Source organism: Eucalyptus grandis, chromosome 10, assembly GCF_016545825.1.
Source record: "Eucalyptus grandis isolate ANBG69807.140 chromosome 10, ASM1654582v1, whole genome shotgun sequence".
Classification (NCBI taxonomy): domain Eukaryota; kingdom Viridiplantae; phylum Streptophyta; class Magnoliopsida; order Myrtales; family Myrtaceae; genus Eucalyptus; species Eucalyptus grandis.
Window position 1 is genome coordinate 13,441,794 of NC_052621.1, and position 11,806 is coordinate 13,453,599.

General features: G+C 38.9%; 1 pseudogene; it reads left to right on the forward strand.

Annotated features, from left to right (window-relative positions):
• The first annotated feature begins 2,625 nt into the window (after window positions 1–2,625).
• On the forward strand, window positions 2,626–8,295 carry LOC120288712 (annotated as a pseudogene).
• The last annotated feature ends 3,511 nt before the right edge of the window (window positions 8,296–11,806 follow it).

Here is an 11,806-nt window from a genome sequence, read left to right on the forward strand (position 1 = left end):
AGTTTTCTGCTAATCTCTTTCCCATCTTTTCCCAATGATACAAGATATCATTGAAGTGCCCGATACATAGCCAAGGTAGGTGATTGAATGTGCTTTCTCGTTGTAATTCTTCCCATAAGAGTATTCTAGCATTAAAACTGGTTGGAGCGTGTATAAAGGTGATTCTCATGAGTTGCCTATTTTCGTGAAGCCAACATTGCACATTGATAAAATTTTCAGAAGACGAATCCACAACTATAGTAACCATTTCATCCCAAAATATTGCCAAACCACCTGAAAAACCATCTGGATTCACCAAAAAGCTATTTTGGATATTTAGTCTATGTTGCCAATTTTGCACCAGCTGCTCTTTATTTTTGGTCTCCATTAAAAATAGAATATTTGGCCATTCTTGAGATACTAGGGCTCATAAAGCTTGAATTGTCAGGGGTGAGCCCAACCCCTGACAATTCCAACTGATAAGTTTCATGGCTGACCTGGTGGCTTGTTAGGGCTATAGGTTATTTCTAGTTGAAGAGCATCTAAAATGATGGTTATGGTGCAAATACTCTACAGGCCATGGAGATGATGAAGGTAAGAAACTCAAAGCTCTCAGCAAAGAGCACAGGCTACCAAAACTACTTCGAGGCCTTCATTGACAATAAAAGCAACTATTCTCTCGACAAGGATGAAGAGCTCCAAGAAGGTGCACTCTCTCAAGCCTTTCCGGACATAGTCTTTCTTCTTTCACCCATATTTGTTGTGCTATTTATTGCTGTCCAAAGAGGAATATAGTCCATGAAGATTATAGGATTACCTTTTTGTTTGTCTTTTCCCCTTTTCTTGTTTTGGAGTTCCAATGTAGATTAGTTATCCAAGTTGTTACTTCTAGCTGGGTTATTGTTCTGCCCAACCTCTTTGGAGTTCTATATAGAGAATCGGCAAGCACTTTTTGCTGAGATTTTCGTTTTTTGTCAAAGTAGAATTTAAGATGATAGACAGTGGTACTGTTTCCATGGATTGCTTAAAGCTATATGAAGATTCTGAGCCAGTGCAAACCCGTGATGAGTACTCTGAAAGTTGTGGCTGATATCTCAAGTTATATACCAAGGATAATGTTCCCAGGAGGCGCATTTATTGCAGTCATAAGGACGAGAAGAGAAAGAAGCATACCGATAAACTAATGGTCCATCCCTTCAAGGCTTACGCTTGTTTACAAGAAAAAGGCCGACAATCAATAATTTACTAATTTCAGGCTGCTGGTAATGAAGAATATATTAGAAGACCTCTTACTAAGAACAAAATTGCTTGGTTTTTTTAATCTGATCAAAATCGATCAGAAGCTCAACCTACACGCACTTATGCTCATTCCCAATATTTTCAGGCACGGACGTGCATCCCCCTCCCATGTTAGGAAGCCGATTTCTTAAAGTGCCGTGACAAAATGATCAATTCTATAGAAAAGTACTTATGCTTTTAACGTAGCGTTCTGCAAGTATCCATAGGGAGAAGCAAATAAAAGCTGAGACAATGACCAAAAATGTAAGTTTTGCTAATCAAGAAATTATTATAATTTCATCCCAATTCGACTCTTGAATCTTGCTAAATAAAATCTGTGGCAGATTGAAATATCGCAAGCAGAAATTTACCCATAATAAAAAGTAGCATGTCACAAAATAGTCTATTAGAGCAAGCCCCACGGTGATGAGGACCTATCGGTGATGAGGAATGTGAAAGCAGGCCCGCAAGAATCGGCAGTATTAGCGACAGCTGAAGTCGCCTGGTCGAACACGTAATAAATTGATGGTACGCTTTGACGAGCAAATAATAAAATGGACATGAAGCTTTCAAGAGAATATCCTCTTTCCATCATTCCATTATTCCGGAATCAGCGTCATCAGCACCTATATTTCCAAGAGCATCTAAAGGGAGACATTCGTTTCTTATAAGGTAGCCAGCTGCATTTATTGCACTCTGCTCGTGCATTCATATTAACCCAATCCCATCATTTGACTTTGACACCACGCTAGGGTGCAAAACAGCCAGGTGGAGGAAGCTCGACGACCTCGTCCATTCAAAGTAACATCAACCAGAAACTCAAACTTGTCATCTCTATAGGCTGCTGCTGGAAGCATATCAAGTTCCCATTGGGCAAAGCTAAATCCGACCTCTGAACTGAGCTTTTCGAAGCAACTAAACTCGCTCTTAGTTGATAACAATCTCGAACAAGTGATGAGCATTTTGCAAAGCCCGTCAGGCGTTATCTGTTTTTGCGTAGATGTTTATTCTATACATATTAAAATGTGCAACAGAAGAAGGACGAGAAACAAGAAAAGGGTAAGCGACAGCTGGCGGCATCTGGAGCATCAGCAACTTTGCGTATGTGAACGTCAAGAAACTTAGTACCCTCTTCATGTTTTTTTATTTATTCTTTAAGGTAAATAACACCCTCCTCCCCTATAAAAACCACACATATTTAATGGCTATCCATAGGTATTAGACCCCACACATCCTTCTCACACCTCGATGCTTCAAACAATCCCCCTCTCTCCCCCCTCTCTCTATACTAAATCCCGCCTCTCTTTCTTGTAAGTATAGAAAGAAAGCCTTCCTTTTCATCCACCGAAAGCATTTTGCTTCTCCAATATGGAGCTCCACATTCCAATACCACTCGCAATCTTTTCCATTTCCATCATACTTTTGACTCGCTTTTCTTCTTCTTCTTCTTCTTTGTCGTGGTTGTCACCGTCGAATTTGCACCCGCTGGTGGTTGACTCCGCGCTTGAGCATCTCAACTATACCGCCGTATCTGAGTTCCGGTTACTAAACAGAAGGCAAATTCTCCAGTGCCGCGACCCGAACCCATATCTCCAAATCAATGTCAGTGGCAACACCGCCCTTGGGGATGAAGAGTATCTCACGGTTAACGTGACCGGGGTCTTGGTTCCAGCGGACTCCGACTGGGTTGCCATGATTTCTCCATCGAACGCCGAGTATGAATCATCCTAATATCTAGTTTTGAACTATATTCGTACATGTTAGTGGTTACTCATTCACGTTCCTTCTTTTTCTTTTGTTTTGCTCTTGTGGGGTGCAGCGTCTCAGATTGTCCATTGAATAAGGCTCTATATGCAGAGACTGGTGATCTTAGTGATCTTCCTCTTCTATGCCATTATCCTGTCAAGGTAACCTTATTCATGCCTTGTTGATGACTGATCTTCCTTCTTCTTGATTAGTAATGGAAACATAAAGAAGTGAGGGGCTAAAGAAAAAATACTGGAATTTACAAGGGCCGAAGAGAAACGCAACTGAAAAAGAACTCACGCGGCACATGCCTTGCTCCTTTTGCCAAGAGTTTGGTTTGGTCCTCACAAGTGACCCCCAACGTCATGTCATGGAGTTCATAGCGTTCACGACACAATATCATATTTCATTTGGTTAGGGACATGTTGAGTTGCAACATAACCAAAAAATTAATATATTTGATACAACTCTTCCATGATTGTGTTATGGTGGTAGATAAAATCAGATTAAAATGCGAAAAAATATGTGAAATTCATTTTACTTTTCGAAATATTCTATTGATGTTGCATTTTCTCTAAGTACCATTAACCTAATTTAATAAATTCAACTATATATATTTATACCAATCCAACCTCAAGCTTTAATGGTCGTAGCTGCTTTTAAGGTTTAAAGTATTCCTCGTCAAGTCTTCATCTACTAAAAGAAGCGGAGAAAATAGGAGTCCTTTTTATTTTATTTTTGTCAAAGTCTCTTTTTGGGTTCAAAAGAGAATCAAAAGAGTCTTTTGTTCAATAATCTGCTAAAGTTTCTATCAATAAAGTCAGATTTTGTTCTGGTTGAAATATTTTGCGACGTCCTTTATCGAATTCTTTTATCATTGTTATTTTCATTTAATAAATAAGTAATTGACTATAGAGCCATCCTTCAATAATTTACATAACTTTTTTTACGAAATTTATGTACTTTTTTCATTGACCATGAAAACACCAAACTTTGTTGAATATAAAAAATAATGAAAATACTTCTCAGAGTTGGTTTTTTATTAGTCAAATGAAGACATTCCATATGTAACTTAAATTTGAGTAATGCCAAATATTAATGAAGGTTTACAATTTATTTATTTTTTTGTATTTTTTGGTACATATAAGATGCTGCATGTACTCCAGTTACATTGAATATTTAAGTAGGCCATTTTTATCAAAACGCTTTAAAATTTCATTTATTGCAACCACTAGTATTAAACCTACATCTTTTCTTTTCTTTTTTTGCAACGTCCCAAATTCCCTAAATTTTCTAGTATACCTACCATCACTTGTCTATTTAGTTTTAGACTTGGAGAAATGTTTCCACTTCAACTTTTTGGTGCACGCTTATTTGCATCATTTTCAGGCACAATACTTGAGCAAGGATCCGGACTATCTGAGCTGCAAGAAGAAGGAGTGCAAGGAATACAAGGACGGTCAATGTGTGGTGACCACATGCGGCGGCACCTTGACGTTTCACGTTGTAAACATCAGAACCGACATTGAGTTTGTGCTGTTCGCCGGGGGGTTTCGCAACACCATGTGTATTGAAGAAATCGAACTCTTTGACTTTTGCTAACCCGAACCAACCGCTCTATGGCCATCTCTCCAGCATTGACTCGACTGGGAACTCGGTAAGCACTGAATTAGCTAACAATTGGTGTGTTGAGTTTGCGGGGGTCGTGTCGCCGACATTTGGCTCTATGAATGTCATGACAAATGTCAATTATATCATTAGCCCATGAAGTCGCGGTAACATGCCTGCATGACACACTGCGCCTGAGCGTGGAATAACACTACATAAAACACTCGAAAGCAATGCAGACTGCGACTCGTAATCATACATGCTTTAATCTGCAGATGAGGATTACATGGGTTAGTGGAGACAAAGAGCCCCAAGAGGTGCAGTACGGAGATGGGAAATCACGAACTTCCGAAGTTAGTACATTCTCACAAGATGATATGTGCAGTGAGTTAACCTCAAATCCTTACTTGAAAACTCTGTATATGCACTGGGACTTCCTTGTCACATGCAAAACAATGAAATGCCTTATGAAGACTCATTCTTCACTAAATTTAATTTTGTTGGTCTATTTTTCGGCAGGTAATGTGCTACCTAGTCCTGCCAAAGATTTCGGTTGGCATGACCCTGGTTACATTCATTCAACCGTGATGACAGGACTGCAGCCTTCTACCTCTTATCCTTACAAATATGGAAGGTAGAATCTCCTGACTGAAGCTGTGTTGCTTATGAGACTGATCGGTTTCAGAGCAGCTTGAGGTATTCTTGCTGAGCATATTGCAATATCTCTGGCATGTCTATTTGATGCAGGGTCATCGAATCTGCAGTATATGTGAATGAATTGATATGCAACGGACTTGTTCCTTACAATAATTGTCTATGAATTCACGACATTAGGTAGATGACAGAGCACCGGCAAATGCTTCTATATGCCTTAGTTCTTAAAGATGAATTGTAGCTGCATGTCTGATCGAGAGAGGATCGGGTACACGGCTTTCAATAAAAAGGAGCATCTTGTTATCATGACATTAGAGTAATACATCGCATGACAATGCAAATGAGTTTCCGCAAGTGGAAGTAGATGGAGTGATCTATTTTTCACTGGCTTGAATTAGATGGTTGGAAATTGAATTGATGAGAAACTTCTATATCATTTGTTGGCATATCCGATTTATTTTTGGTGTTGGTTTTATGATATCTAGTGATTCAGCTGGTTGGAGTCAACAAGTTCAGTTCAGGACACCGCCGGCAGGAGGATCAAATGAACTCAAGTTTCTTGCATTTGGGGATATGGGAAAAGCCCCTCTGGATGATTCAGTTGAGCACTACATTCAGGTAAACATGCATTCCATAGAATGAAAAATCGCATTTCTGATTGCAACATTGAAAAGATGCTATCCATACTGGACATACACTAGGAGGAATGTGTATCCTTCAAAATTTTAAGAATGCTGATGGAAGGGACAAAATATGCCACGATTTAGTGGGAGTATCACATTGAAAACCGGCTCTCCATGAAACATTATTAGCACGTCACATTCATCTGAATTAACTGTAAAGGCACAGACTAAGCTGTTTGCAAGAATTCAAACTCCTGATTATGATGGTATCCTTATATGCGACTTCATATAATTCTACAGCCAGGATCAATCTCCGTGGCAAAGGCAGTGTTGGATTATGTAGACTCCGGTAATGTGGATGCCATCTTCCATATTGGAGACATAAGCTACGCCACCGGCTTCTTAGTGGAGTGGGATTTCTTCCTCAACCTCATCAGCCCTTTTGCTTCCCGAGTTTCGTACATGACTGCAATTGGGAACCATGAAAGGTAACTAACTACCTCTAGTCGATATGCGTCTCTTCCTGCACATTATGGAAGACTCAGTACACAGCTGAACCAACATGAATCGAAGATGATTTCTAAGTTTCTTTACATGAAGAGATTATGGGGGCTCTGGATCCGTGTACTCAACTCCGGACTCAGGTGGGGAATGCGGCGTTGCTTATGAGACATACTTCCCAATGCCAACCCCAGCGAAGGACAAACCCTGGTATTCCGTAGAACAAGCCAGTGTTCATTTTACCGTGATTTCAACCGAACATGACTGGTCCGAGAATTCAGAGCAGGTAAGGGTGATCGAGCTGAACCCTTTTGTTCTCACATTTGCATGTCAATGAGCTGTCATTTTATGTCAAGGGAATGTCATGTTGTCAGTATCAATGGATGAAAGGGGACATGGCTTCAGTCGACCGATCTAAAACTCCTTGGTTAGTTTTCACGGGGTAAGTACATTTGCTTCTGGGTAATTGTGAGTTTCACCACTTGATTTTGCGTACTCTCAAACCAAAAAAAAAAAAAAAAAAATTCTCAAGAAAACAGAGATCAAGTGTATCGGTTGCCTCTTGCAGGCACAGGCCCATGTACACTTCTGGCTCTGGAGGAGGTGCTGACCAAGGGTTTCTTGATGCTGTAGAGCCGCTGCTATTGGACAACAAGGCAACATTCTGTTTCTCACTCCGGTTCTCATGTAGAATAATCCGTTTATTTGTGAGATTGTACTCATCAAGCACTTGATATCACAGGTTGATCTAGTTCTCTTTGGCCACGTTCATAACTATGAAAGAACATGCTCGGTTTACCAAAATGAGTGTAAAGCCATGCCAAAGAAAGATCAAAGCGGGGTTGATACTTATGATCACAGCAATTATAGTGCACCTGTGCAAGTGGTTATTGGCATGGCCGGGTTCAGTTTGGATGACTTCCTAGATGAGGTTAGCGTCTGTTCTCCCTCTCACCGTTGAAAATAGTCAACCAATATAGCTTTTTGTCTAAACTTGCACAATTCTTTGGCAAAATCTGAAAATCCATCCTTGTATTCGTCAGTGCTTAATCCCAATTCCATTTCTTGCATTTACATTGGCTGAATGTTGCTTAGTCAAACAATGCCGTCTTAACAACACCTTTCCGATTTATGGGCCTTGACATATCTAGATTCCAGAGATTTTTAGATCGCTGTTAAGAAATTAAATGCTGATTCTGCTGCTCATATCATTCAACTTGATGCGGTTACACGGGGATTATCATTTATGTTGCTCCCATGAATAAGATCTGTAGAAGTGAAGGCCCGTTGATTTTTTTGCAGCCAAGTGACTGGAGTTTGATAAGGATTTCCAAATTCGGGTATTTCAGAGGACATGCAACTCCAGAAGAGTTACAACTAGAGGTCAGCACTCTCGAATTTTCCGTCGCCCTTCCCACAATCATCATTCGGTTTGGCTTTATGACTGCTTACTCGATTACATATGACTTCATTTATTGAGAAATTGTTTTAGTCTGTTGTGATGCTTTGAAATTAGAAACTATGTACAGTTTCTGATGTCCTGTTCTCTAAGTAGAGTTTGGAACATTAAGCAGCTACATGTTACTGCAATCATGACGACCATGCTTACAAGCTCATTTAACTTCAATCTACATCTTGCCTGCAGTATGTGAATGCCGGCACGAGGAAGGTGGAAGACATCTTCCGCATCACTCGATAACCCGACTTTTCAAGTCAACAGGAAGGCATTGCAGGCAATAACAAGCTGCCATAGCTACATAGTTATACACTTCCACATTGTACTTTACACATTCAAAACAAACAGATAACTTGTGCTGATACACAAGCAATAAATCTTGATTGTCCGTGCGACCTAATTGAATGCTCTTCATTTGTCAAGAAGGAATACAAATTCATGATTTCAGTACTCTTGTGAGCAATCTAACGAGATGTGTTTAATGTAGGAGTGGTCTCTCCTTCTTAGTGAGTTTAGAACCACGGACTCTTGATAGTTATCATAATCTTTCAAAAATTGTTATATATTTATGTAAAATTCAGTTATTTCAAGTCATGAATTTTCGGAATTTTCGTCATGAATGTGATGCAATGTAATAAAATTCAGGAATTGCTTAGTAATCCTAAAAAATTTTGAATTATTTAAGTCACTATCAATAATGAGTAATGACACTCCACCAACCAACCTTGGTCATGAATATGATCAGCAAAAGCATAATCTTCTAAATTAATGTTGCTGACCTAATTGACAAAAATATCTCCCCTCTCTCATCCGAAAAACAGCCGTCCAACCCATACATACCACGCTCAACCATCAATTTGAGAATCGTTGAGTCACGACATATCACTCTATACCTCTGCTTAAAGATTTGCTTCTCATTTGACTTGTCTCACCATTTCACGTAGTTGCAGCTGCAGCGACAACTCAATTACCTAGCTAGACATTTTTCTTATAGGTAATTTTTGAAATTCTTTCCCGACGGAATGATTTATCACAATTTCCTTTGTGAAGTCGTATTGATGAAGTTCTAAGTAGTATCGACACTGACACGTGACACGTGGTACGACACGATAAGCCGACACGTCGTTTGTCAAAAAACAGAGAATTTCGACACGTTGGGACGCTTTGTATATTAAACATATATTTTTTTTATATACATAATAAATTATCGTTTTTATGATTATTTCAATCAAATTAATTTTATTGAAATTCACAAATAAATAATTAAAAAAGCCTAGAATGAATTTACACTAAAAACATTAATCCACCATTTATTAATATCATTATTGTTTCAATTTGACAAATTCAACTCTATTCAAATAATTCACTAAACTTGGAGAAAAAATAATCAATCGATATTCCGGACTTGCATGTTAGATTTGTCGGAAGAGTAAAAAAAACTTAAGGAGTGAATTGTATGTCACGAAAAGTGGGAGTTAAAAGAGAAGAGAAGATTAGGTTTTTCTTCATTCTTCATTTATTTTTATTTTTTATTATTGTGTTTCATTTTTTCACATATATACATTTTGACATCTCATTTATTGAAAATTTTTAAAATTGATTTCGATATCGGAATCACATATCAGAAACTTGTATGTTGGAATTCCAACTCGAGTGTTGGAAAGTGTTGGAAACATTGACCAGGTGTCGGATTTTCTAATACGCGTTGACCGAGTGTCGAAGAGTGTCGAAGGCTCTTAGAGAGTGTCGGTGCTTCATAGATGAAGTTTATTGGAATGCTAGCGGCATATTGCCTTTGTTTGACAACTTCAAGCTCTCGTGTTCGAGCCCGACCCACTTCATCCAAGTCCTTCACTACGCTCTACGATCTGTGAAGCACTTCGCGAAATCCATGGTTCGCAAGATGGAGACAGCGAATTGGAAACTCAACGATCGAACAGATCCAAAAATACCGGCTTTGTCCATGGCTGGTCGGTAACGCTGCAATTCACGGAGCGTTGTCCATGGCCTCAAAAGTGAAAAAAGAAAAGGAAGAAGATAGTGAGAGGAGAGAGTAACGAGAGAGGGGGTGACCGAGGACAGAGAAAAGATCTGAAAAGTGGGCTCGGATTCACCATGTGTTAATCTCTGGATGGTTCAATGCAAATCCTATTGTGGTGTGTTTAATGCACATAACATTTTCTCGCATTGCAGGGGTCCATCTGCTAGGATTTCGCTTTCCAGGTGAGTACTTGTTTTCATATGTGAAGGAACTCCTGACAATATCAAGCTTAAAGAAGCTCGGGCAGGGTAATTTTAGGATATCTGGGAATGAGAGATGCTTCCGTGACTCCCTTCTTGCGTCCCCTCTCCGCTGCCAGAGTAGGCCTAGAGGCTTTGCATTCTTTTCCGTCCTATGCATGAAAATAATGATGTGCTCGACATGATTGGCAGGCCAAATGATGTGCGAGAAGCTTCAAGCTCAACCAGATACTAAAGTCAGCAAGAGAGCTATGCAATTAATGTACAGCTTCCAGGTAATTGTGAATGGGATGTCAAAGAAGGTGGAAGTACGTCATAGTGAATTTGTAGGTCATTTCTGGCCGAAGAGCATCTAAAATGATGGTTGTGACGTCATGGAGCTGATGGAGGTAAGAAGCTCAAAAGCTCTCTGCAGAGAGGACAGGCTACCGAAACTACATTGAGCCCTTTTATCGAAGACAAAAGTAACTATCCTCTTGACAAGGATGAAGAATATACAACAAGCAATCAATTGAAGCTGTGGTCTCAAGGGAAGATATCTTTTTCCATCATTCTCTTATCCCTGTTGTGACTTTCCCGGAGTTGAGCGAGGAAAGCTAATGAACTACTAAATAAAACGAAGGTTGGTCTCACGAGACAATCACTCCTGTTTAGCACGGATTGTTTCAAACTTTACTAGTCACTTGAACCCAATTCAACATGCATTTAAACTTATCTCTTAAATCTGCTACTAATAGGTTATTAGTCGATTGGACACCCAAGCAAAATGTAGGAATGCATTTTATTTTTACGAACTAGAGATTCAATAGATTCGTGGACTTGGTTTTGTTAGATTAATTTAACGTTTTTTCGATACATTTTCTTTTTATTTTGGAGATGTTTCTGCAAGCAATCTTAATTAATTTTATCTGATGCCATTAACATATGAAGGATGATCATGTGGGTGCGTAATCAAGAACGTAATACTCAATAATCAAAATAGTAAATAGATTGCAAAAAAAATTAAAAAAACTAGATGCCCTAAGAAAGCAAAGCGTATCCCTACTCATCACCAAAGATTCCGCAAATTATTACTATAAAAAATATGTAAATAGAATGGACGAATGTTATAATAACGGCTTACTAATATGCAACCTACACTAATTTTTTGTATATTTTATAACTTAATTAACATGTAGGACTTAGAGAACCCGCAACTGCATCCTAAAATTCTATGCGACAGGAATTGACTTACACGCACTAACTAGATTACGAGTTTTTCATGGGTGTTATATATTACATGGGTGTTATTGTTGACACTTAAATTTTTTCATTTTATTTAAGACTTAATGTTATAGAAAATTAGTGATTAGTCTTTAACCCCTAAATAAAAATTAATTTTCATCAAATTGCATCACATAGAGATATTAGGAGCATTTACATTACTATCACTAATTATTAAAATGTTAAAAAAATAAAAAATATCGAAAAAAATCGAGAAAATTTTAATTTTATTTTTTTTTTAAAAAGGCAGACCGGGCTAGGCCCGGTCCTTTTCCGTTCTCCTCTCCTCTGAATCTTTTTCCACCTGGGCCCAAGCCCAGCCTCATTTTCTTTTCCCCAAGCCCGGCCCTTTCTCTATTTCCTCTCTCCTTCACGCCCTCACGCCGGTCTTGCTTTTGGCAGGAAAGAAACGTACAAACCAGAGGGGGCAGATGGCGGCGTGATCTGCGGATCGGCA